The 27424-nt window shown below is 37.2% G+C and overlaps 1 protein-coding gene and 1 pseudogene across 1 annotated transcript in view; one reads left to right on the plus strand and one right to left on the minus strand.

The window, feature by feature from the left end:
- The window catches only part of LOC109338663, a 39957-nt gene that overhangs the window by 6823 nt on the left and 5710 nt on the right, over positions 1–27424 (minus strand). The gene's annotated exons all lie outside the window — the stretch shown is intronic.
- Positions 1657–25630, plus strand: LOC109338661 (annotated as a pseudogene).

The following is a 27424-nucleotide window of genomic DNA, read 5'->3' on the forward strand; positions in this document are numbered from 1 at the left end:
CAAACTTGAAAATAGGATAACTTTAGATTAAAATTGTTATGAGAAATTTTGAAAATACTCAAAATCTCTAAAATATTAATCGATTTCTATAAATCACCAATAGTCCAATACTTTCTTCTATGTTCCTACTCGGCGAACCAAAGAGTCCCAAGCTTGGTCGCCGAGGTGGGCCCCACTTGTTGGGACCACCAGAGTTGACCCAAGAGACAGCATGCTTTCCGTACTCCACCAACCTACCTGCCAGCACAACAGGTCGCAGAACGGATACCAAACCAACCACAGGCTAGAAGACAAGAATGGCATAGTGTACGATCCTAGCAGACCGTCTGACACGGGAAAAGCAACTCCCGACAACACCTTTGGTCGGCCACGCGTCGCACCACCAGCCAAGAGCTTAAGGTCAACTCTCCCTTCTATAAATAGGGATCTCCACCAACAAGAAGTATCTGAATCTCTTCACTCTCTAACATTACTCACTCTATTGATATTTGTCTTCACTATTCTCTCACTAAGTTCATACACTGACTTGATCGTCGGAGAACCTTTTCAGGTACCTCCACTGGCGGGTCCAGCTCTCCTGCTTGACGACTACCTTCCACCCCTTCATCAACATCTGATCAACCACTGTCCATATCTTTGTGTTCTAATAAAGAACATTCTCCATATTTAGTTAGTTTTCGAAAATGTGATGAAGGTAGAGAAAAAAAGAGCAGGTGAGAACAAGTTGAGAGTGAGTGAAGGAGAAGAAGAAAGTAAAGAATAGACGTGAGTAATATTTGTTAAGGAAAATTTGGGTAGCTAGTCTAAGACCCATACTGTGTAAGGATTGTTTAAATAAAATTTGCTAACAAACATTAACTTAAAAAAGAAGAAGGAACAATACTAAAATCATTTATCTCAATGATAAAATTCCATAATTTATTCCATGTGCAACATATACTCTTACAAGTAGTACTGACAATTAGGTCTGTCTTACCCGTGCCTATACAATGTTCATTTAAATTAGGGTGGACATAAATATACCCATTTTTAAATAGGGTATGAAATATTATGTATTGTCTACTCTAAACATGGGCAAGGTGAGTTGTAGGTTGTCCTAAATAAAATTACAAAATATGTATACAAATATATAAATGCATGTACATTACGCATACAAAATAATTACATAACTTGCATACAAATATATTTATCATAATAAATAATTATACAAATGAAATAATACATACAAAGGGAATGAACATGCGCGTGTTTTTAAATAAGGCATGAAATATCATATTTTGTCCATCTAAAAAATAGGCAAGGTAGGCTTGTGAGCGGTCATAAACAAAACTAAAATAATATATATATACAAATTTATATGCATCTCATAAAAACTAAACAATATATATTTTCCATTTTATTTTAATTTTTAAGTGAATTGTCATATTTATTGTCCGGATTAATTCACTTGAACCGAATTTAACAACATCGGACTGAAAATTTCTCGATTCAAAGCGGTCAAACCTTCACGGTAAACCAAAATCGTTTTCAAATTTGGTTAGCCATACTAGTTCTCAGACTCCTGAAGATATTTTTCTTGTCTGCCCAGTAAGTACATGCCGGCAAGTCCCATGAACTTTGACCGAATGATAAGTACGGAAAGAAGAATGGAATAGATTATCGGCGTGGATCCCACCACACAGCACGTAGACCCTATCCAGTAGTTTATACTCTCCCCTTCTTCAACCACAAGAAACAGAAAAACTTGTCATTTGAATTCCCTCACTTCATTTCCCACATGGCTTCCACTTTAACCCTCCATCGAAACGGCGTCGCTCAACCTCACAGACTAACCTCCAACTTCAGAACCCGCCTCTCCTCTTCTTCACGTTCCTCCCTCCGCCGCCGCTGCGCCAACCCCGCTGCTATTCCCGCCCGAAATAATGCTCACGGAGGAGGTTAGTCCCTACATTCATTTTTTATAAAATGGAACTAGGAAAACCTAGTTACATGATTCCCTCATCGCGATAGTAAAGGAAGTCTTGTAATAATAATAATAATATACGAAGGTATACTATCATAACACAACAAAATAGTTATTTCATTTTGTCCGAACGCTGTGTATGTATGAATTGGTTTGAAAGAGTCGGTGATAGGAAATGTTGCTATAAATACTACACATTAGTTGTATCACTCCGATTTTCCTTAATTGCCATATTGTTATGATGCTATAATTGTGCAATTTCTTATAATAATAATAATAATAATAATAATAATAGAATGGACTACACTATGAGTGTTGGGAAGTAAGTCTCACATCATGGTTTAAATACTTGTTATTCCTCTCATGCCAATTGATTTTGAGGCATACCTTAACAAGGTATCAGACTTAGAAGCATCGACTTCTTTCTGATTGTCACGAACCAAAAGATACACTTTAATCATGGGTTAAAGATAACATTTTGCCTAGTCCGACAGACTTACGTGGAGGAGGCATATTGGGAAGTAAGTCTCACATCGCTTGTCTCATTTTCTTAGGCATGGTTCAAATATATATTGGACTATTCTTCTCACTGCCAATTGATTTTGAGACGAAATTTTAACAACGACAATATAACAAAATAGTTATTCCATTTTGTCCAAACACTGCCTGATAGTATGACTTGGTTGAAAAGAGTTTGTGATAGGGAATGTTGCTATAAATACTAGACATTAGTTGTATCACTCCAATTTTCCTACACAGCTATATTGTTATGATTTCAATTAAACCTCATCTTTTATGACAGTTCTGACTTGTTACACTGATTTAGGAAAGAACATTTCTCTACGACAATAATTGGTATTTATGTTTTAGTCTTCAAACTAATTATCTGTTTTTATTTTATTTTATTTGTGTCTGTATAGTTTTAGCTTTTAGATTAGATTATTAATCAGAAAGCAGACACGTGGCATTGGACCAAAGGTAATGTACCTGCCATTAAGATTGAAGATAAAATGGACATAGTTCAGTTTGAGAATGAGTTCAAGATTTGTTAAAGCTTTGGATTGTTAAGGTTTTATATTTAAGTTGTACTATGGAAATTTTATTTTTTGAGGTTTTGCGTTTGTAAATTTTCACTCTGTTAGGGTCTTCCTCCATATTTTGATGTAATTTATTTGCTTCTTATTCTTTATATTTTTGCTCTTTTTCCTTTGCATCATGCGTGCCTTGAATTTTTGTTGCTTCTAAGGGGAATAATTCATGCTCCTTCCATTTCTCCTTCTAATGAAGCATCTCTTTTTGAGTTCATAGGTAACTATTTTGTTGTAAAAGACTTTATTTTGGTAAGTGATTTAAGTTGCTGGTTACTTCAATTTAACCTTTGTACCAATTAAAGAAACAGCAAAAATGGATGTTCAATGTTTAAATTCTGAAGAAATTGAACACTTTCCTTATCCAGATTTTGGAAGTGTTATCTTTATGCAAAGGGCCTTCAATTAGTCACTTAGATGAAAATTGTGAAATTATATTCAAATCCACATCTGGACTATACATGTAGCTTCGTTCTATGAAAAGTAGGCCTCAGAGTAGCATATTAGATGCATAGTTTGTTATCAAAGGCGAATATCTACTACATCTTTTGTTTATGAAGATTTATATTTTGGCTGGATAATAAGATCAGAAAATCAGATGATGTGAAATTGTTTATATATATATATATATATATATCTGGGAAATAAGTTATGTGGGCTTAATTGAAACCAGGTGATGTTAGAATAGAGCCCTGTCTCACACTGAGTTGATATGGGACTAGAGCTGCTGAATTGACCTGTTTGGTTGAAAAGAGCTGTTGATCTACACATGGCAGTGAACCAAGCTGGCTCTGGTTCCTCTTTATGTAGAGGATAACGTACTCTAAAATCTAATCCATGAGAGGGTTCAGGTAGAGCCTCTATGTTAAATGCAAGTTCCTTGTCTAACTCCAAACCTATATGTGGTTCATGACTTCATGATCCTGTGGCACTTGGTAGAGAAGATTTTGGATTTGTTGGTGATGTTGGAAAAGGCTATTGAACAATTTAGTTTGTGAATGTGAAGCTATAGGGTTTAAGGGCACTCATGGCCATTGACCAATATGTTTGTAAACTGTAGATGTTGCCTTGAATTTCCTTGTAATGCCCTTATACTTAGTTACTTGGATCATATTCATTTTGGAAGTCAATTCTTGAAGAGAATGTGGCTATTGAAATCTTTCTCTTTTCAGTTGTCCTTTCTGTTAATGTGATACTGTTATAATTTTCTGGTCATGTTTTTTTACAGTGACAGGAAGAGTTCGAGTATTTGTAAGATTGAGACCTCGAAATACTGAAGAAATGATGGCTGATGCTGATTTTGCTGACTGTGTTGAATTACAACCAGAGGTGCATTTTTTCAAATGTCTCTATATTTCTGCATTTTACTTAGATTGTAGATATACCTTTTCAACTTTGTTGTGCACAAGCCTTGTTTAAGGTTTTTTCCTGTTTCCCCCCTTTTAATATCTTTCAGCTTAAAAGACTGAAGCTTCGGAAGAACAACTGGGATTCAGACACTTATGAGTTTGAAGACGTGCTAACTGAATTTGCATCACAGAAGCGTGTTTATGAAGTTGTAGCTAAGCCAGTTGTGGAGGTATGTTGTAATGGTATTTTTCATAATTGTTCAAGAACATCCTTTACTTTGTCATCTAAGATTTGATAAGATAAACATCTTTATTTGGTGGTAATACACTGGCTTCATGTATGGGTTGTCCAGACTCACATTTTTAAATGTTCTATGACTAAACATGTCTTTTGAAATCTGGTTTGTAGAGTGTTCTTGATGGCTATAACGGGACTGTTATGGCTTATGGTCAAACTAGAACAGGGAAAACTTTTACTCTTGGACAACTGTGGGAAGAAGACACCTCTGATCGTGGTGTCATGGTTCGTTCCATGGAGGATATCTTAGCTGACCTTTCTCCAATAACCGATTCTATCGTTGTCTCATATCTGCAGGTTGTATACATTTAAGTATACTACTGCATTTCACTTCATAAGCATGCTTTGTTTTTCATACTTCTTGCACTATACAGATCTTATATAACTGTTGGGTTTATGGTCTATTTGGTTTGATCATGCTCATGCATGTTCTCTGTTTATGCCAAATTCCCTGGCTATTTTAATTTTTGCTGAAATTTTTAATCATTTTGGCCCTCCAAAATTTGCAGCTTTACATAGAGACTATCCAGGACTTGCTTAATCTGGTAAATGATAATATTCCCATAGTTGAAGATCCAAGAACTGGTGAGGTGTCATTTCCTGGGGCAACTGTTGTAGAAATCAGGGCCCAACAGAGCTTTCTGGAGTTGCTAAGAGTAGGGGAGGCTCATCGAATTGTTGCTAACAATAAGTTGAATACTGAATCATCTCGTAGTCATGCTACTCTGATGGTGAAATAATGAACTCTATTCTGTTCAATTTTTATTTATCTTTTACATGTCATCATCAATCAAGATATCCTATTAGCCATTGTATTCCATTTCATAAAAATATCAAATCTTGATAAAGTTTTCTGTTCCTGTATAGGTACATGTAAGAGATGTGTAGTGGAAAGTGAAGATATTGTTTTTTCCGAAAATGATGATGCTTCTCATTTAACCAAACCTTCAAAACCACTTGTTCGAAAGAGCAAGCTGGTTGTGGTAGATTTGGCAGGATCTGAGCGTATACATAAGTCAGGTGTTTATAGCAACTGCACTTCAGATTGTGTGTGTGCAAATATGCATTTATATTACTTATTGTTAATATTAAACTTTGCCTCTTCTTTTTCCTGGTAGGAAGTGAAGGGCACATGCTAGAAGAGGCTAAATTTATCAATCTTTCACTTAGTACACTGGGAAAATGCATTAATGCTCTAGCAGAAAACAGCACACATGTGCCATTTCGTGATTCAAAGCTTACTAGGTTGCTCAAAGACTCCTTTGGTGGTAAAATGATTTAACCTGTCCTGTTAGATGTCATGCTATTAGCTTTCATTTCATAAACATCTTGTCATAAAATAGTAAGATGTCATTTATGGTTTAGGGAAATTGTTCCTACATCCTCGTCTGACTTGTTTATGATATCATTCTCTTAGTGTCTCTTCATTTCATGTTATTTATGGACATTATTCCTATATTACTTGCTTTTTGTTTTGCAACCAATTGCAGGAACAGTTAGGACTTCCTTAATTGTGACCGTTGGCCCATCTCCATGTCATTGAGGGGAGACTTCTAGTACCTTATTGTTTGGTTGAAGGGTTGGTTTTCTTATCTGTGAATGTCTGCACTTTAGTATATTGCTTCTATTCATACAACTTTATATGTAAACCATTACCGAGAGTAGGTTGTTGTCTTGTCCTCAACTGGTAAGGAATTCGATCCTTGTTGTTCCCATCCTTCATAGCTGATTTAATTTTTAATAGAAGGTAAAGTGGGTCTGTGCGTTATTCATGCTTTAAGGCTTTAAGCCCAAAGGGCTCTTGTGGGAGGGTTATTCATGCTTTAAGGCTTTATTCATTTTCCTTGTTTTAATTTGCATTTTCCTTCCAGTTAATTTCCCTTTAACAATTTGAAGTATCTTTGTTACAACAACAGCCAAGCCTTAGTCCCACTTGGTGGATCAACTACATGGATCGAATGACGTCATAATGATTTAATATAAACCATGTCCATTGAGAAAAGCATTGATCTCTAAATTTCTTGGCCTCCATGTGACTCTAGAAATTCATCACTATTATTGAGTTATTACTGATATTCTCCCGATAATATATCTTACTAATTATTATTATTATTAATTCAAATGAAAAAAGCTTTCTTGACATTTGATATAATTGGATGTGCATGGCTATTACATTGATGCATATGTATGTCTCAGGCTATGAAAGTTGAGAATATGCTGAAAATAAAAGAGGAGTTCGATTATAAAAGTTTGTCTCGGAAGCTTGAGGTACAACTAGATAAGCTTATCGCAGAAAATGAAAGGCAGCAGAAAGCATTTGAGGATGAATTGGAAAGAATAACTTTGGAGGCACAATGTCGTATTGCTGAGGTTGAGAGGAGCTTTACAGATACGTTAGAGGTTTGTTGTATTCTCTATTAAAAAATAGCACTATGATGGCTCAAATACTTTGTTTTTAAAATAAAATCTTAGTTTTGAAACACTATAATATTATATACCCCGAATTTTATGTCCATCACCCACTTCCACTACATAAGTGGGAGTGTCCTCTATTGCCAAGTGCAATTTCCGAACCAACTCCTTTGAGAGGAAACTGTGAGAGGCTCCGCAATCAATTAGAATCACCACCTCCTCTCCTTCCACTTTTCCTGCTACCTTCCACGATTTGGCCGAGGTCAATCCTTCCATTGAACACAGGGAGAGTTGCAATGCAGAAAATTCCTCCATTCTTGGTTCATCCTGCCCTTCCCCCTCACTGTCTTCATCTTCTTCTAAAATAAGCATTTTTAATTGCTTATTCTTACATCGATGGTCCCGGCGATAAGGTTCATCACACCGGAAACATAATCCCTTTTTTCTTTTCTCCCGTATCTTTGCCCCCGAGAGTTGTTTGAATCCCCCTCCTCGGGCCCGACTTGCATCCATTACACTCGCTGACCCTACACTGCTTTTGTCACCACTGGATACACTGATGTCAGAATTCCTTCCAATTGAGCCCCTTGTGTCTACGGTTACTACCTTGCTAAAAGAGTTGTTCTTTTGGAAACTGGATGGTCGAGAGTAAAAATTGGTTCCTTTCTTGTTTACGATTAAATTCTTCTGCTCAATCATAATCGCCTTCTGAATTACGACAGTAAGAGTATGAAGTTCAAACAACCTTACTTCCGCTTGCACCTCTTCCCTTAACCAACTCAAAAAGATACCCTTGGTGAATTCATGATCAATCCCCGAAGAGCTCCTACATACTTCTCAAACTCTTCCACATAATCTTCTACCATTCTGGTCTGCTTTACCGATAGCAATAACTCAAACGGATTTTGAATCATTGACGACTGAAATCACCTAATCACTGCTATCTTGAACCCCTCCCAAGACGGATTGGGATTACATTTCTCCCACCATTGGAACCAACTCATGGCCTTCCCTTCCAAAGCTAAAACAATGGCTTGCATTTTTTCACTTTCAGTCACACGTTTTTGAGTAAAGTACCTTTCCAATTTGCGCGTCCGACCAAACGCGTCTTCCCCGACAAACACTGGAATTTCCAGGCATCACCAGTGCTCGTTGGTTCTTCGCGCTGATTCTGCTCTATTGCCTCCTCCGACTTCGCTACCTTCATCGCCGCCGGCATCGTCAGTGTGAATACCTAATTTCGCCGCAAGAAGATCCTCCGTCTTCTTCATTCTCACCTCATTTAAATCGATTATGGCTCGCATTTCCTCCTTCTCCTGCTCCCAATCTTCGTTACTTCTCGCCATGTTCCTCGTCTTCATCCGCAGCGGTTTCTCGTGGTTTTACCGGGCACCAGAATCAGTGCTCTGATACCAGTGATAAACACTGGATCAGAATCAAAGGTTAGAGATAGAATTGAAGAAGAATCGATACAAGATCAATGTGACCTTGATCGGAGAATGAGTATTATTTCAAGGAAAATGTGTATACAAGAGAGAAAAGTATATGAGAGGAAATAATTGCCCGTAACTGATTTCCTAAACCAGTTCCAATTTCCAGAATCTCCAAAAGTGAGTTATTAAGCATCCTAACTACTATTTATAGCTATAGTTAGTTAGGTCTTTTATTCCTTCTAACATACACTTGCCTAATAGGGGGTCTACTATACACCCGACCCCTATCAATAAGAGGTCGGAAACACATCGTCTATGTCACTAGTTTTCAACATGGGCATGGTTATGCCTAGCGCCAAATTAAAAAAAATAATATTGCATTTTTTGTTCTGTTCATGAATACCTCCAAGTACATTGTACTTATGGAGCAAAGATTAGACATGGTGCACACCTACCTTTACTTTATATTTTAGAACTGTAGAGTATGCTAGTGGTAACTATTACAACGCATACTTTTTTAAAAACCACTTTCATCTTTAGATAATGTCTCATACTGATTTCTTTCCTATAGAAGGAGAGATTGAAATGCCAAATGGAGTACATGGAATCTGTGACGCAGCTGGAGCAAAATTTGGTTTTAAGTCAAGAAAGACATGATTGCAATGGTTTTGTGGAAGATCGTGGAGAGGTATTCCATTTCAAACAATATTAACTATTATGGAACTTTTGAAAGTCGATTATTTCTCTGTTTCTGAATAATGGTGGATATTGAGATATTACATGTGTGACACTGTGACTGTTTCCAAGCATACATCAGTGTCTTCCTAAATCGTTTTATTGTGTACATGGGTTGTTTTGAAAAGTTTTATTTTGAAGGTAAGTAACTACTTTCTTAATTTGGGTCAAAGACCAACTCTTCTGAAGGCTTAAATTTTTAGGTGACAGCCCATAAATAATTTATCATCTCTAAGATCCTCCTCATGCAAGAGTCCTTTGGGCATGAAGCATGGATAATGCACATTCCCAATTTTAATTTATGAAATTAAACTCAACTCTAAAGAATAGGGGTTAGACTTTCAACCACTTGGTCATAAAGCTCTCATACTTTTGTCAAAGACCAACTATCCTGACGGTTAACTATTAAACAGAAGAGTATGTATGATTTTATCTCGAACCTAAAATCTATTAAACACAACCCCTTTCTTGTACTTTTATCTCTTTCACTTTGCACCAAAAAACAACCATTGGTTTGAACACCTAGCAATTGAAGAGGAAAAACAATCTTAAGAACATAGTATGAGGAGACCTGTTGGAAAGTAAGTCTCATATTGTCTACCTAATTATCTCGGGAATGGTTTAAATACATGTTGGGTTACTCCTCTCATTACCAATTGGTTTTGAGATCAAACCTTAACATGGTATTAGAGGCAGAGCCCAACTTCTTTCCGGTTGTCATGGGCTAAAAAATGCCATTGAGTTATGGGTCAAGGTAACCCTTCGCCTGGTCTGACAGGCTTATGTGGAAGGGGCATTTTGGAAAGTAAGTCCCACATTGCCTACCTCATTGTCTCAGGAATGGTTTAAATACATGTTGGGCTACTTCTCTCATTGCCAATTGGTTTTGGAATGGAACATTAACATGGTATCTGAGCCGATGGTTCGGCTGAGACATGGAGGACTTAAGGGGGAGAGAACCAGAAAGTGTGTGGTACCCACACTTGAGGGGGAGATTGTTGGGTTTTTAACTAGAAAAAGCTCATGGAACTAATGCCTTAAGGTTTTGGTTCAAGACGTGGTGTCTCACTTGTGGCTCTGCACTATTCCCATACCCTGGTAAGAATGGAACTCCCTGGTGATTGGAGGCTCCTCGGTCATAGTCTCGTTCAACATGAGGAGACCAATCTTTCATATCATATATTGTTGAGTTTATTCAAACGTGAAGTCGCACATTGGATATGAGGGAAGGAGTGAAAGAGTTCATAACTGGAAAAGGCCCATAGAACTATTGCCTTAAGATTTTGGTTCAAGATGTGGTGTGATAGGATTAGGCCAAAACCATAGCCTAATATTTAAAATGTATATAGAAGGGGAAATGGGAAAGTCTGGTTAAAGACTTCCTAAAATGCCCTTAGCAGTTAATTGTTAGTTAGCCTATTAATTGAGAATTTTTGAGTCTAGTTGTGGAACAAGAGGGGAGGTCTTGGACCTAGTGAGAGTTCTTCATTTTTGTACTATTCTTTTCAATAAATCAGAGTGCTTATAACCTTTCCAAGAATCACATTGATTATGGTTTAGGGCCATTCATGCACTGAATTCTTTGGCTTCTTTCTTTCGGTTTATACCAGATTTTATCACTAGTATCAGAGCACCGATTTTGGTGCCCTGAGACTTTCAATTCCACTGCTATTGATGAAGACGAGAAGCATGTCGAGATCCGTTGAAGATTGGGAACAAGAAAGATAGGAGATGTGAACCAGGTTGGAATTCGCCGAAGCCCAGGCCAAGAAGCACAAAGAGCAAATCGCAGATTTGGTAGCCAAGATCTTCCAGAATCGCAACTGCGAGAGTTCCTTATGCGAAGGCGAGGCAACCAGTGGCATTCGAGGCAGAGAGGAGTCAATCGGAGGGAGAAATGGCGGAAATTGGAGATATCGATATTCGCCGGTAATGACGCTTTCGGTTGGACTCACCGTTCAAGCAATTGTTATCCCTTAAACAAACTGGCTCGGTAGAGGACTGTGTGGAGGATTTTGAGAAATATGTAGGGGCTTTGAGAACCATCAATCAGGAGTTTGCTAGAGGTATATTCTTGAATGGGTTGAAAGAAGAGATGCAAGCGAAAGTAAAATTGTATGAACTACATTCTTTGGCGGAGATCATACAAAAGGTGCTTCTTATTGATCAAAATAATGTGTTGTTGAACAAGAAAGGAGGGTATAGTTACTCCAATATAAGTGCAGGGAGTCAACGTAGCAACCCCTACACTAAAACCGTGACTGTTGAATCAAAGGCATCATGGGAGAAGAAGAATGTCAGCCTTGGGGGTAGCAACGCCGTGGGGGGTTTAGGGCCAAACCATGCAACATAATATGTAGGGCCAAAAAGAGGGGAGTTCAAGAAAATAACAAGCGCTGAAATACAGGAGAGGTGAGACAAAGTTTATGTTTCTGGTGTGATGAACCTTACATTAAGGATCATCACTGTAAAAACCAAAAGTTTCGAATGATCATTTTGGAGGATGAGGAGGAAGACAATGATAATGAAATAGATATGGGGGAGGAATTAGAAAGGTTCAAGTCTTCACAACTATTCATGTATTTCATGATAGGACTCACATCTGATAAGTCGTGGAAGGTAGGAGGGATTCTAAGAGAGAGTCTGGTAGCGATAATGATAGATTGTGGTGCTTCCCGCAATTTCATCTCACCCGAATTGGTAGACAGGTTATGGTTGAAGGTGACAGAGACCCAAGCCTATATAGTAGAGGTGGGAGATGGACACGTGATCCAATGTAAAGGAAAATGTTCACAACTTCAGCTTTATATGCAATAGCTAAAAGTGATTCAAGACTTCTACTTGTTCGAGTTGAAGGGAGTGGACCTAGTTTTGGGATTAGAAGGGTTAGCCAGCCAAGGAGAATTAAAGGTTGACTTTGGAAGGATGAAATTAACTCTAAAAAAGGGGGCTCTATAATCACCATCGTTAGGGACCCTGCTTTGACTCGGACTGAACTTGCTTATGGTGCCTTCATGCAAGTGTTTCTAAAAGAAGGAAAATCGACAGCCGCTATACAGGGCAAGTTCCCAGAATTTCCACTTAAGGACAAGTTAATTCTTTTAGGGGAGGATATTGATAGGATTAGGCCAAAGCCTAATATTTAAAATATATATAGAAGGGGAAATAGGAAAGTTTGGTTAAAGATTTCCTAAAATACCCTTAACAGTTAATTGTTAGTTAGCCTATTAATAGAGAACTAACTTGGAGGGAAGGTAGTTAGTGAATTGAGAATTTTTTACTCTGGTTGTGGAACCAGAGGGGAGGTCTTGGACCTAGTGAGAGTTCTTCATTTCTGTATTATTCTTTTCAATAAATTAGAGTGCTTATAACCTTGCCAAGAATCACATTGATTATGGTTTAGGGTCATTCTTGCATTGAATTTTTTGGCCTCTTTCTTTTGGTTTATACTAAGTTTTATCATGGTTTCTAACTTGTGTGCTCTACTCTTCTCATGCCCTGGTAATGATAGAACTCTCTAGTAGTTGGAGGCTCCCCAGTCACGGTCGGGTCCAACAAGTGGTATTAGAGCCGATGGTTTGATTGAGACATGGTGGACTTAAAGAGAGTAGACTAGTAAGTGTCTGGTACCTGCACTTGAGAGGGAACTGTTTGGTTTATTCATGTGTGAAGTCCCATATTGGATATGAGAAGGAGTGAAAGAGTTTATAAGTGGAAACGACTCATAGAACTATTGCCTTAAGGTTTTGGTTCAAGACATGGTGTTTCACTTGTGACTCTCTGCTCTTCATATGCCGCAGTAACAATGGAACTCCCTGGTAGTTCGAGGCTTCCCAGTCTCGAATGGGTCTAACATATATCTTAGAAGGAACATTAAAGAAAATACCTTCATCCTTTCATGGTGAAGATTACTATTCTTGGAAAGACAAAATGAGACTCTTCATAAAGTTTGCACATACTAATCTGTGGGATATTGTCCATAATGGATAGTATATCCCAAACATAAAGTCTGCACATATTGTTTCTCATTTATGCTTTGGGTAGAAATGAGTACGTCAGTCAAAATGCACGGTTGTATTTCATCAATTGAGATATGGGACACGTGATTCATGAAGGCAATAGCCAAGTCAAAGAATCAAAGGTTAGCATGTTGGTTCACACCAATATGAGCTCTTAGCAAGTGAAGAGGAAAAATTATCTCTGGAACATAACATGTCAAATTTGAGCTCCTATTTGTTTTATATTGGTCTTAGATTGCTTGTTGAGCTTATTCAAGAGTTGGGACAAGGCCATAATACATGTTGTTTGTTGTTGATATTGTCCAGGTTGTTGGAGACTCGAAAGAGAAAATAGATGGGAAGATAGAAATGTGGTGATGAGCTTTGAAAGCACATGGCTTTTGTTAAAGTCAAAGTAAAACAAAGTGTTTGGATTGTATGTGTTGCAAGAGGAGCATAAATCCTATTTGATAGGTGAAAATTGGAGATTATGTCATATCGCAAGTCACATGGTTTAATTTTCTTGGATCAATCATATAAAACGATCGAAAAATAGAAGATGTAAACTAACCATAGGATTTAGGCTGGGTGGATGAAATGGAGTGGTGCTTTGAGTGTTATATATGATAGATAGATGTCATTTAAGCATCAAGCTTTAAGGAAAATCTTACCCCACAACTTGTAAAACCTACAATGTTATATGAGATTGAGTGTGTAGCACATTTTGTAGAAAAGATAATATAATCACGTCTTGGATAGTTTGGGCACGTGTGCAGGAAAATTGTAGAAGCCCTAATAAGGAAATTATATAAGATTCAAGGTACTCCAATTACTAGAGACTAAGGGAAACTAAGAAAAACTATAGTAAAACCATTAAGAAAGATTTATGTATCAATGATTTTTTATGGACATAATATGTTAAAGTTATATGGCGTTGTTTGGTCCACATAGCCTACTCCCCATAAGCGAGAATGTTAACAGGTTGTTCATAGACTATGGAGTTAATGCATTTTTCACTTTTCTAACATCCAATTCAATTAATTTAGAATGTGTTTGGAGTATGCTAATATAGTAGTGCTGTAGATTAAAGGAGGTATTAACAGAATTGAATTGTTTTGCCTTGCTTATTTATTTCACACTGATAAACATTGGATCCTAAACAAATGAAGAAGAATGAAATTGAAATGAATTGCCCCTAAACCAGAATCAACTTGATTCTGCTAGGGTTCTAAACAAGATTTTATTGAATATAGAAGATGAGAATGAAGTAGTAGAGTGACAATGGATCCCATGATCCACAAGATTACTGATTTCACAATCAGTTAGTATTCAACTCCAAAAAACTAAGTAACTACTCCCAACCACTTTCTATTTATAGAATCATAAGCTCCTAACTACCTAAGGGTACAATAGTAAAGTTAGTTATTCTAACCAAACTCTTGTTTTCCCTCTTTTGTACACATTAATAATTGTTGGCTTGGGTTGAGCCTTATCAATACCCCCTCCTTCAAATTTGAACTTGTCTTCAAGTTGAAAACTAGGAAATTGGTCCTGCAAGTTGGCTGCTGACTCCCATGTGCATTCATGGTCAGGAAGTTTCTGCCACTTGACCAACACTTATATATTGCCCTAATTATCTTCTCTGCTTCCTACAATCGCTTCTGGTAATACTTCTAGCTCTAGCTCTTCATTCAACATAGGAGGAAGAGGTTGAGGTTGTTGATGAGGCTTGAGGGCCTTCTTCAACAAGGAGACATGAAAAACTAGATGAACTCTGGAATGATCTGGCAACTTTAACTCATAGGCCACCGGGCCTACCTTTTTCATAACCTGATAAGGACCATAATACCTAGGAGCCAATTTAGCACAAGGCCTGGCAGCCAAGGATTTAAGCTTGTAAGGCTGCAACTTAAGAAACACTCAATCACCTAATTCAAATTCCACCACCCTTCTGTGTTTGTCAGCAACTTGTTTCATTCTGTTTTGTGCCTTGACCAAATTATCCTTTAGCTCCATTAAGGTTTCATCCCTTTGGTCACACATCTTGTTTACTTCTTCTACCTTAGATGGTATAACCCCAGCCTTTAGTAACATAGGTGGATCTCTGCCATACAGTTCTTTAAAAGGAGTCATGCCACTTGAGTTGTTGTAGTTGGAATTGAACCAGAATTCTGCCTAGTGCAGCCAATCCAACCACTGTTTAGGCTTAGGACATACAAAACATCTAAGATAGGTTTCCAAACACCTATTAGTGACATCAGTCTGGTCATCTGATTGAGGATGATAGGAAGTACTTAGCCTTAATTGAGTTCCAGCTATCTTAAACAACTCCTTCCAGAATTGGCTTAGAAATAAAGGATCTCTGTCTGAGACAATAGTAGTTAAAAAACCATGCAACTTGACCACCTCCCTTAAGAAAATAGCAGCCACATCCTTTGCTGAATAAGGATGCCCTAAGGCAAAGAAATGGGCATACTTGGTGAGGCTGTCCACCACCACCAATATAGTATCCCTTCCCTTTACTCTAGGTAACTCTCCTATGAAATCCATAGAGATATCCATCCACACTTGTTGGGGAATAGGTAGAGGTTGCAGCAATCCAGTAGGGGTCAAGGTAGAATACTTATTCCTCTGGCATGTATCACAACCTTCCACAAATGCCTTGATATCTGATTTCATACCTTCCCAAAATAAGAAATTGGAAAACTTCTTATAGGTAAAGTAACCAGAATGTCCCCCTGTAGGAGTCTCATGACACTCATATATGATAATAGGAATCCTATTAGAATTCTGGGATAAGACTAACCTGTCCTTGTAGTACAACTCCTTTCTTTAGTTTAAAGCCTGGATGGGAAGTAGGAGAGACAACCAAGCCTTGCATGATCCTTCTCCATTTAGGATGTGAGTGTAGTTCCTGAATCCAAATCTCTATCTCTTCATTAGGCACCATAGAGATAGCAGAGTACATGAGTTTCCTAGATAAGGCATCTGCCACAGGGTTCTCCTTACCTGGTTTGTACTAGATTTCAAAATCCATTCCTACCAACTTCACAGTCCATTTGAATTGTTCATTAGTGAATAGCTTCTGATTAGTCAAGAACTTTAGGCTCCTCTGATCAGTTTTGATAATAAAATGCCTACCCATAAGGTAATGTCTCCATTTCTGAATGGCTTGAACTAAAGCCATCAATTCTCTCTCATACACTGATTTCTGTTGAGCCTTGCAAGATAACCCCTTTCTCCAAAAAGCTAAGGGCTTGCCTTCCTGCATCAGTACAGCCCCTAACCCTTTACTAGAAGCATTAGTCGCCACCACAAATTGCTTAGTGAAATCAAGGATAGCCAACATGGGTAGATCATCCATAACAGCCTTCAATGTATCAAAAGCAATAGTAGCCTCTGCAGTCCAATTGAAGGCATCCTTCTTGAGTAACTCAGTGAGGGGTTTGGCTACCCTCCCATAGTGCTGTACAAACCTCCTGTAGTACCCTGTAAGCCCTAAAAACCCCCTCAAACTCTTAATGTTAGTAGGTAATGGCCAAGTCTTCATAGCATCCACCTTAGAACTATCAACTGACACACCCCCTTCTGAAATGATGTGCCCTAAATACTCAAGGCTGGCCTGTCCAAAATTACACTTCTTCAAATTAGCTCTTAGTGAATGATCCTTCAGCGAGGCCAAAACTGTCCCTAAATGATGGTTGTGAGACTCCAAATCAGGACTATATACTAAGATATCATCAAAAAACACTAAGGTAAACTTCCTCAAGAAAGGTTTTAAGACCACATTCGTAAGGGATTGGAAATTAGAGGGAGCATTAGACAATCCAAAGGGCATCACTAGGAATTCGTAATGGCCTTCATCAGTTCTAAAACCAATCTTGCCCACATCCTTTGGCCTCATCCTTATCTGATGGTATCCTGATTTCAAATCCAGCTTAGAGAACACCTTGACACCCCCCCAATTCATCCAACAACTCTTCAATCAAAGGAATAGGGAACTTGTTAGGAATAGTAATCTTATTAAGGGCTCTATAATCTACACAAAATCTCCACCCTCCATCCTTCTTTCTTACCAAGATGATGGGACTAGAATAGGGGCTTATGCTGGCCTTATCACCCCTGCTCCCAACATTTCAGCCACCAATCTCTATCTCAGTCTTATGATAATAAGGACATCTGTAAGGTCTGAGATTAGGGATCTCAGATCCTTCCTTGAGGTGTATAGCATGATCATGGCTCCTGGATGGTGGTAATCCTTGAAGGTCCTGGAATACCTTTTGATGCTGCTGCAAAACACCTTCTAACTCAGGTGGAACTCTTACTTCTTATCTCATCTCTGAAGAAGGGTCACATTGGAGGAGTAACCCCTTTCCTTCTTTTAGCAAAACCTGCATGAAGGATCCTAAGGGCAATTCTGCTCTAGTTAAGGCAGGGTCCCCCACCAGGGTAGTCACTGAGTCACCCTTCCTCATAGTTAACCTCATTTTACCAAAATCAGCACTAACTTCACCTAGGCTGGCAAGCCATTCCAACCCTAAAACAACATCCACCCCTCCCAAAGCAAACAGATAAAAGTCCTGAATTACCTCCAATTGTTGCATACAAAGTTTGAGTTGTGAACATCTCCCCTTGCAAGCAATATGGTGTCCATCACCCACCTCCACAATGTAGGCCTTGGTGTCCTCCACTGGTAGCTGCAACTATTGTACCAAGGCTTGTGAGATGAAATTGTGTGAGGCACCACAATTAATCATTATGACCACTGGTTGTCCTACCAGAATTCTCCCTATCTTCCAAGACTTGGTGGATGTTAAACCCTTCATGGAATACAAAGAGAGTTGCAATGAGTTGAAGGTTTCAACCTCAGCTCCTACTTCCTCTTCCCCTTCAACTTCCTCTTCCTCTGCCATGAGGAGCATGCTCAATTGCTTATTTTTACACCTATGCTCCCTAGAGAATGATTCATCACACCTGAAACATAATCCCCTTTCCCTTTTCTTCTTTATTTCAGCACTAGTCAACCTTCTATACTCCCCTGCAGCCTTAGAGCTACTAGCCTCTTGTGTAGTTCTGGAAGGTGCAACTACACTTCCTATGGATGATCCTTCTCTCCTATTGCTGAAGGCTCCAAGGTAACCGCCCTGTTATAAGAGTTACTCCTGATTGACCCAGAGGATCTTGCATACCCTACCTGAGTCTTCCTACTCACCACCAGATTCTTTTGTTCAATGAGAATGGCTTTCTGAATCACTTCTGTTAGAGTCTTTAATTCATACAATCTCACCTCCACTCTCAATTCTTCCTTATGCCCATTCAAGAATACCCCTCTAACAAACTCCTGGCTGATTCCCCGCAATGCACCAGCATACTTCTCAAACTCCTCAACACATGCTTCTATGGCCCCTTCCTGTTTTAAAGACAGTAATAATTCGAAGGGATTTTGGGCCATGGAAGGTTGAAACCTCCTTACTACTGCCAGTTTGAAGCTCTCCCACGTAGGTGATGGGTTGCATCCCTCCTACCATTGGTACCAGCTGAGAGCTCTACCTTCTAGAGCAACCAAGATGGCTCTCATCTTCTCAGCCTTAGAAATGGCTCTCACAGAGAAATATCTTTCCAACTTTTGTACCCAGCCATATGCATCCTCCCCTGCGAATATAGGAACCTCTAACTTTCTCCACCTATCAGGAATCTGATCCCTCTTATGACTATCCACCTCCTCTTCATTTTCACTGCCTTCTCGTAAAGAATTCTCCTCCTGATTTACAACTAATTTGGTGGCTATGACAACCAACAATTCTTCAGTCTTCTGGGTGCAGGCTTCATTCAACTCTAATCTCATGCGTATTTCCTCCCTTTCTCTGCACATTTCGTCCCTTTCTTATAGCCAACTATCGTTTTCCCTAGCTATACCTCGTGTTGAGACCATGCGATAAAACCCACTTCTGCAGCTATGGTGGATCTCCCAACAGGCACCAGAATGGTGCTCTGATACCAATGATAAACACTGGTATCCTAAACAAATGAAGAAGAATGAAATTGAAAGGAATTGCTCCTAAACTAGAGTCAAATTGATTCTGCTAGGGTTCTAAACAAGATTTTATTGAATATAAAACAAGAGAATGAAGTAGTAGAGTCACAATGGATCCCACGATCCACAAGATTACTGATTCCACAATCAGTTAGTATTCAACTCCAAAAAACTAAGTAACTACCCCCGACCACTTTCTATTTATAGACGCATAACCTCCTAACTACCTAAGGGTACAATAGTAAAGTTAGTTATTCTAACCAAACTCTTCTTTTCCCTCTTTTGTGCACATTAACAATTGCTGGCTTGGGTTGAGCCTTATCACACACCATCTCCTATTTTAGGATTTTGTGTTAGGAAGTGAGTCCCACATCGCATACATCACTGTTTCAGGAATGTTTAAATATGTATTGAACTACTTCTCTCATTGCCAATTGGTCTTGAGATAGAACCTTAACATGTCATCAGAGGTAATCAATCGCCTAGTTCTATAGGCTTCTGTGGAGGAGACATGTTGGAAAATAAGTCCTACATTGCCTACCTAATTATCTCAAGAATGGTTTAAATACCTGTTGGATTACTTCTTTAATTACCAATTAGTTTTGAGATGAAACCTTAACAATTTCCAGGATGACTTCATTTGTGTTTGCTTTGGTCTTCATGACCTGTGCGAAACACAATATTCTAACTAACACTTTATTGTTCACTGCTCCAGATGTTCATGTTATAGCCTGACAATTGATTTGTTGAAATAGCATAGCTAGTGATATCCAATTTGAAAATTTTAATTTCTTGGTATTTTCTTTATTTATTTTTATTGGCACAGGGACATACACTATCTTCTGGAGATGAAGTTGCTGAAGTCAAAAGGCTGTTTGAAAATGAAAGCAAAAGGAGAAAGGCAGCTGAAGAAGAGGTAGAAAATCTAAAAAGTCAGCATACACAAGGGCAGAGGTAAATTTTAGTTAGATGATAAACTTCTCTTGCTTTATTTTACAAGCATTGATTTCTGTATACTGGTGAACTTTTTTGTGTGCCAGGCAGGAGGAGATGCGGAGATTATAAAGTTTTGCAGCATGTTGGAGGATGAGGCCAATCAGAAAAGGAAACTTGAAGAAGAAATAATATTAAAATGCACTTTTTATCAAGTAATGAATACAATTTACATTCATAAGAAGTTTAATGATATTGCTTCTTCCTAAGTACATTAATAATATTTCCAAGATGCATGGATGGATCTGAGTTTAAATTGCTACAATTCAAAATACTAAACTAAATCCAACATATACAAACATTGGGAAAGGGAAATTCATGCAAAAATCAGTATGGTAATTTTTTTGGTGAGATTGTTTTGATCAGAATATTCAAATCTTTAAGATGTTTATCCTATGTTTTGTCCAGTCCGTACCAACAATTTACAATGTTCAATTTACCACTCCTTAGTGGCATTGTCACCCTGTTTTGTTAGAGATATAAATAAAAACCAAATGGACCTACAGACATATCCATCTAGGATTAAATGGTTCTTGACATGTTCCATATCTGGCATTCATGTGAATGTCATACATTAGTCTTATATGGATCTGCTTCTCATTAAGATAGATGTTCCCTTTTTGTACCCCACACTGGCTGAGTATATAGGCAAAGTATCCCATGTAATGACTTAGACAATCCTCCCCTTGAGCTATTTTAGGGTTGAGTTAGGCCCAATCCATTTTTAATTCTAGTTTTGGGCATGAGGAGGTGAGTTAAGATCCCCATTCCTTAAACAAATGGTCTCTCTTGGGGATGAATGTTGGGGAAGGGTGTTCATTCTTATTGTTTTACTTGGTCTCATTCTACCAGAATATTTCCTCATTTTTCGTGGATCTTCGCTATATTCATACTAAACAACAAGAGTCAAGCCTTAGTCCCACTAGGTGGGTCGGCTATATAGATCAAACGAAACCATAATGCTCTGTCATAAATCATGTCCATCAACAAAACATTGATCTCTAAATCTTTCCTGATTGTTTCGCCTATGATTTTTCTTGGCCTCCCTCTGTCTCTAGAAATTGAACTAACCTCTATTTGATTTACTCTCCTTGTTGGGGCTTCTAAGAGTCTCCTCTACACATGCCAAACCACCTAATGTGCGTTTCTAGGATCTTTTCTACAATCAGAGTTACCCTAACTTTCTCCCTAATGCATTCATTCCTAATCCTATCTTGTTTAGTGTGTCCACTCATCTAATGTAACATTCTCATCTCTGCTAGGTGAGTTCATTATCTTTTATGACATTTTACCGCCCAACATTCAGTCCATATAATATTGCGGATTTCATAGTTGTGCGTTAAAATTTCCCCTTAAGCTTGAATAATACCTTTCTATAACATATGGTACCTGATACACTTCACCATTTTATCCATCATATTTGAATCTTGCAATTTACATCTCTCTAATTTTATTGCCATGTTGTATAATTGACACAAAATGCTTAAATTTAATGACTTGTGTTGGTATGATCTCCAAAAAAATTCATACCATGGACTTCCAAATATTTTCAGATACAGTCTTCTTGGTATTATATAAATATTTTGTATAGTAATTTGTCTCAATATAATATGCAGAGGAAAATCAAAAAAGTATTGTTGAAGCTGGTGGTCTTACTTCCTTGTTGGTGCTTCTTAGTAGAAATGAGGATGAAACTGTTCGCAGAATTGCCGCAGGGGCAATTGCCAATCTTGCCATGAATGGTGAACGTTGATTAGCAGATTTTGTCAAAATGTTAACAAGATTGTGCTTCATAATTTGTTACTGTTGCTAATTTAAGTAATTATTATCAGTTCTGTGCATTCACGATTTATCTACTGTGTTAGTTCTGATATATTCCATTTCAGAAGCCAATCAAGAACTTATAATGGCCGAAGGAGGAATTACTTTATTATCAATGACTGCATCTGATGCTGTAGAACCACAAACTCTTCGAATGGTTGCTGGGGCCATTGCTAACCTACGTGGAAATGGTATATTTACTTGATTTTTAGTCATTCATGATGCTAAATATCCAATATATATTTATATATATAGATTAAAATTAATGGTTTACATTAACATTTAATTAAAAAGTCACATGCCTTGTTTTCTTATCCTCCACATGCATGTCTCTTCCACTGCAGCACTGCCTCTATTTCACACGGATTCTCTGACTTCGTTCTTTTCATTTTCTTTAGTTCCTGTTATGAGGTTTCTTTGTTCAATCACTGCAATCCATTTTATTTTATTATAGGGATTTCCTCCCTTACATTACACTTGATCTAAGAATAAAAATTTGTGTGGACTGCCAACACAAAGTGGTAATTCTTGTACAAGTAGTGAATTGAAGGAAGAAAATGATGATTTTACACCATACTCTTACGGCGACAAGATTTCTGGTGACGGAGACATGTGATGATAGAACTAGGGTCTGGGTTGTGGCTCGCAAAAAAGCTCGATTTGGATGCGCCAAAGTGATGGTGATGATGGTGGTTGCTGTCCCGGTGTGGATGCAAGGTTGGCTGTTTTGTTGTTGACGTGGTGGTCTGGTTTGAACGGCGGCTTCGAGCCCTCGAGATTGTTTTGGTGGTCCAGTGAGGAACTGTAAAATGGTGGTTCAGGGAATGAGTTATCAAAATTTGTCCTTTTTAATTGAATGAAAAATAAAATTAGACAAACTATGAAGAAGGCAGTGGTAGTAATAGTTTTTGAGGGGAGAAGGATAGGTCATAGGTGTTATAATTCTTATGATGCAGCAGTGGAGTAAGAATGGTTAATACAGTGAATGAGGAGGGAGGAGCAATAGTAAAATAATGGAGAGAGAGAAATGATAAGAAAATGGTAATAGCGGGAGATGTAAAATAATATGAAATTGATAATTGGGTTGAAAGGAGAGAAAACAGGGGAGATAGAATATTTAAATTCCAGGCCACTGGATAAAAGTGAATTTGATGGCTTAGTTGAGTGTAATATATATATATATATATATATATATATACATATATATATAAGATACCAATAAGAACACTAGAATGAATACTTGAGAGAAAGTTGGTAATGAACTAATTATTAAGACAGACATGATGACATCTTTGGCTCCTAATGCTGAATCATTTACATTCCTATCTGTTAATGTTTTAGTGACCTTGGTAATATTCTTTATATTTCACATTCATGTAATCAGAATTAACCTTCTGTAGATGCTGCATTTTGTAGTCTGTTTGTCTGGAGAGATTTATTTTGCATGTATACATCAACAACCAAACCTTATCCTACTAGGTGAATTCAGCTATATGCTTTAAAAATTAAAACAATACAGGCTCTATCAAAGAGCAAAATTTCAATTTATCCATTTAGATCAAGGTATTTGTAATGGGTTTTCTTTGTTTTTCCTTTACCCTTTTCAATCAGTCTTTCTTTCTTTTAAGTCACTTTTCTCACCTTGCCTCTGTTGGCCTCAACGTTCTCATCTTTGCTAAAACTCGTTTTTCACTTTCGTTAGCATTTAGCACTTTACTGCCCAGCATTCACTACCATTTGAGTATCGCTGGTGTTGCTGTGTGTGGTTGAATTTTTCTTAGTCTGATCAGTTGATGAGCACCATGTGTGAAGAATTTGTGTAGTATTTCAAATTATATAAAATAAAGTTGAAACGTTTGGTAGTGGTTATTTGGTAGTCTTTATGAAATGTATTAGGAACTCACCAAGTGTCCATGAAATAGTAAAACCTTGGTTCTAGTTTTTTGTCATTGTTCTTCATTCTGGTGAAAGTGTGACATTAAGGTGTGTACTGTAGAGAGAGGAAAAGGATCTAAGACCGAGAACCCTTATTCATATGAACATAAAATGAAATGAGTACCCATAAAAACCAGAATGTAATATCTATACACTGTCAGTGTAAAGATTTATATACAGACAATACATCATTCATCATTCATTTATATTGCTTTTTTTGAAGAGTCAATGATAATTAATATATAAATTTAACAAGTTTTACACTGTCAGTGCATACATTTTTTCCTCTAAAATCAAATAGATAGCTAGTATCTCACCAAGGTGTATTAAAAGACTGCTTTCATTTGTGGTATTTCCATTAAAGATGTCATGATTATTCTTTATATTTACATTACTAGATATGAACTAGTCAATATTGTCTTTGCATTGTTCAACCAGATAAAGTATTGATGAAGCTGAGATCTCAAGGAGCTATTAAGGCTTTACTGGCAATTGTAAGATGTGGACATCCGGATGTTCTTTCACAAGTTGCTCGAGGAATTGGCAACTTTGCTAAATGCGAGTCTCTAGCTTCTAGTCAAGGTTTGCTTTCATCCTTGTCAGTGTTTGATGGTCAATGATGAGAATGTCATACTGACTATGTGTTAAATTAGATAGAAAATGGACTAGGTTGTTATTTGGCTGATGCAATGAAAGTATAGGTGCAATTGTCTAACTTTAAGGTGAATTTTACGTGTCTAAGCTTTTTGTTGCCACATCCCCATTCTAGCTTCACCATATTTCTAACACCAAAGACAAATTAATGTTATGGAGGTTTTTGCTTGTGGCCTGAGTTATATTTTGCATTCACAGGTAAAAAAAGTGACAGATAGAAGATGGCGCACTTCCATGGATAGTACAAAATGCTAATAATGAAGCTGCAGCAATAAAGCATCACATGGAGCTTGCACTCTGCCACTTGGCACAGCATGGTAATGGGACTTCCCATGTCGTATTTTTGAGTTATTTAAAAGTACATTTTTGTGAAAACTCATACAGAAAATTTAAATATTACAGAATTGAATGCAAAAGACATGATCAGCGGAGGTGCTCTTCGGGAGCTTGTTCGGATTTCCTGGGATTGTACACGGGAGGACATAAGGAATCTAGCTCGTGAGACTATAAGTTCTATCCCACCACTTAATTCTGAACTGCGACAATTACATATAGACTATTGATTCTGCATCTTACCTGGGACTATTCATATTCATTCTTGTTCCACATAGATGACACTGATCTTTCGCTACTGCTACTTCAGAATGCCATATGGTGAGTTGTTGTATGCCTTGCTATTTTTTGTGTAAGCAAAGCAAGGAGTTTGTGGTTATCACTGATCTAGAATGTTATATATGTATATAGGAGGGGTAAAGAGATGAAGAAAAATGAGGTTTTTTTGGGTTGTGAGAAATGGTGAGGATATATGTTTAGTTCAATTAAACATGGTGTAATCAATCTCTGACCGGTTGAAATTATTTGGAGCTGCCCAATATTGTATAATTTGATTTGTGTAAGTAATGAAAATATTTATTTTTGTTAAATGTCCAAAAAGTGTTGTCTCATGGGGACTTTGATTTTGTAGAGCTAGAGATTTCCATGTTCTTAAAGGTGTAACTGTAGTTCGATATTGGTCAGTTTCATTTTATTTTTCAGTTGTTATGGTTATCATCAGAACTTATTAAGTTATTAAAAGTTGTAGAGAATACTGGTAATATATATATTACAAGTCACATACTTACATCTCAATATCTCATCACATGTTATAGACATTTGTTGAGAAAACATAATTTGAGTATGAGTATGTGAAAAATCAGATGTTGAAATTTTTTGCACTTGTTATGCGATAATGTGTTATGTAGCATTATCATTTTGTTTCTGTGAGTGGTGCTTGCATGGCAATAGCAAGTAGGTCTGCTCGTATGTATTGAGGTATAAGCACCAACACCAAAGACCTCTATTTATATAGAGATAGGTAATAAAAAGTTGACAACATATTAAAAATTTAATTTTAATTAAAATTTAGTCTTAAATGATACTACCAGAAAATGTAGGTACAGTTATTGACGTGTTGAACACATTTTCATACACGTTTTTTTTCTTCCAATACTAACTTTAAATATCCAATTAGTTTGAAGGACGACAGATTTTGTTGGTAGTAATAGGTTAAATAATTTAGTATTTATAAAATGTTAGTGAAAAAAATAATAAATATAATTCGTGAATTTAATGAGTTCAACTCTATTTGGCTCATATTCAGCTCGTTTATTTAATGTACTTAATTTTTAGCATAAGTTCAACTCGTTAATCAAATTTATCAAGCTAAAAAATCATAATTATAAATAATGTATTGGTCAATTCAATTGTGAATTGATTATCATATTGATACAATATAATAATTATATTAGACATGTAATTAAAACTATAAAATACCGGTCAAAATCATATTAAATCATAATAATAAAAAATTTCATATTTTTCAAAATAACAAAATGAGGATTCAAACGAGAAATTTGAATTAATTTTTCAAGACCAATTTCCTTCTTTTATATATTTTATAAACAAATTTAGTAGAATTCTCATTTTTTTTCTCTAAGAAAAATTAACATATTAAATGCAGTAGAAGGAAAACTAGCCCATATATAAAAAATAGATTACATCATAAGACCAACTATCTATAGACAGTAATACAAGTCATAAGTTCTTTACACTAATGGCTGAAAGAACATGTACTATTGGTTTTGGGCTCCCTTCTTATATGGAGAAAGACCCAATTAGACAAAGTCCATTTATCCACTTAATTTAATGGATATAGGTCAGATGTGGTAAGTGGGTGCAATCAGTTGAGGCAAAAAAGAGGAATTAGAAAAGTGAGAGAGAAATCAAAAGAACTCAACCCGCAGGAACATATAGCAGTTGTAAGAAATTTGCGATGTGCCTTCGTTCACCGTTGGATTGGGCTGAAATTTGGACAACAAGTTCACTGCTTCTGGTACTTTATTCTTAACGGTTGGATCAGTGAGACGTCGTTCGAGGTGGTAGAAAAGAGCCATAACAGTGGCTATTTTTTCTGGTTTTTTCTGCAACTTTGTGTTCTCATTTTCAAGCTTGTTGCTCTGTTGTATGCCGTATTATTGAGCATGTTTTGTGCTATATTTTAGAGACACTCTTGTATTCCTATTTTGATCATAGTGGAGCTTGATTGATTCGCTTGTTCCCGTGGTTTTTACTTCTCACGTCAGCAAGGTTTTCCATGTTAAAAGTCCATTTTGTGTTCTTAGTTGTTGCATTATTTGTTATTACTCCTCATAAATTCTAGCAAGTTGCGGAAA

This window comes from Lupinus angustifolius, unplaced genomic scaffold (assembly GCF_001865875.1).
Source record: "Lupinus angustifolius cultivar Tanjil unplaced genomic scaffold, LupAngTanjil_v1.0 Scaffold_32_86, whole genome shotgun sequence".
Taxonomy (NCBI): Eukaryota; Viridiplantae; Streptophyta; class Magnoliopsida; order Fabales; family Fabaceae; genus Lupinus; species Lupinus angustifolius.